The 1,471-nt window shown below is 34.2% G+C and overlaps 1 protein-coding gene across 3 annotated transcripts in view; it reads right to left on the minus strand.

Annotated features, from left to right (window-relative positions):
* Positions 1 to 1,471, minus strand: part of LOC103613710 (SAM domain-containing protein SAMSN-1) — an 83,051-nt gene that overhangs the window by 1,813 nt on the left and 79,767 nt on the right. The gene's annotated exons all lie outside the window — the stretch shown is intronic.

Consider the following 1,471-nt stretch of genomic DNA (forward strand, 5'->3'; position numbering starts at 1 on the left):
TCAGCAGGAGTGGGTGGCTGATGGAAACTTCCTAAGCTTAGCTTGATATCCAGAAGGTTATTTTCCAAAACACAGAGACCTCAGAGGAACCTAAGATGCCTAATTTCTGCTATATGGTTTCTGAACTCTGTTCCAAAACTAAGTAGAAGCAAATTATCTTGCACATAATTTGTCCTTGTTTAGCCGTGGTACGACTAATCTGTTCAAATTCAAAAATCTGCAACTCAGTGATAGTATCAACAGACCTCTCAAGAAAAGCTCAGCAAGACAGGACATACCTGTATATCATGACTCTAATATGTACTGGTTTAAAATTTCCTCTTCCTGTTTTCTGGCTGTGAAGTACATGTTACTCACAGTAAATTTCTTAAGAAAATAAACTTCAAAATACAAATCTTTCCCTTTCCAACTTCTTTTCTTGTGCTGTTATCAACCTCCTGTAGCTGTAGTTTTACTTCAGACTGTGTCTGGCTTTCCAAACAAAGTATAGGGAACACATCTCAGAGGAAACAGATGGTTTTGCTCCAGATTTTCAGCCCTTCAGAAAAATGGTACCTTTTTGCTTTTGCAAAGAAAGTTCCCTTCTTTCACTTGATTTGTTACTCCATGGTTAAACAGTCAGCTTTGGATCTTTAGTCATATTTAAACTGTCTCAATTCAAGTTCAGGCAGAATGGAAGTCCTAAGATATTAAGGATTTAGTGCTGTGTCAAAATCTAAATCTATTTTAGTTCCTCGAGTTTTAAGATTTCCACAAAGAACATTCATGCCAACTTTTGTTTCAGTTTTTGAGAATTATAACTTCTGGTAAAATGGGAAAGATTTTAAATTTGATTTTTTAATCTTGTACTGAATAAGAAAGAATAAATTAGAAATGAAAACCTGAAATATTTCACTCTTTTAGAGCAAAATGGAACAGCTGGAGAGTTTCTTCTAGACTTCTTTCATTGTGTGAGATATCAACAAACTTATTTCACAAAGCATTCTGATATACTGAGAAACAGTTTGAGGTCTTGAGGGAAGTCTTGTACATTTGTTTGGCCTGATTAAATCTGCTTAATATTTTCTAACTTCCAATTGCCTAAATAAATTGAAAAACTAAGGCGATATTTGAAGAAAAGAATCCAAAGCCTCAACTTCATTATTTTTTAATAAAGTCTGAGGGTATAGGCATAACCAGATGTATTTAGAAGAATAATAAAAAAATATTACTTTAAATATTTTCCAAGGAATAGCAGTTCCACCTTGTTCCCAAATAAATTAATGGTTAATTGCACTTGTGTGGAAGAGTACACGTTGGAGCAAATTTAATTGATATCTCTAACTGTTTGATCTCCTTCTCACTTTACAGAACACAGTTTGTCATGTCAAGTGTTATCTCTCTCTTTGCAGGGAAAATATTTGATCATGTAGGGTCCAATTGATTTCTGATTGAAGTCAGGAAGGAATTACAAAGGCATCACACTGGTGAA

The sequence above is a fragment of the Corvus brachyrhynchos genome, unplaced genomic scaffold, assembly GCF_000691975.1.
Source record: "Corvus brachyrhynchos isolate BGI_N302 unplaced genomic scaffold, ASM69197v1 scaffold152, whole genome shotgun sequence".
Taxonomy (NCBI): Eukaryota; Metazoa; Chordata; class Aves; order Passeriformes; family Corvidae; genus Corvus; species Corvus brachyrhynchos.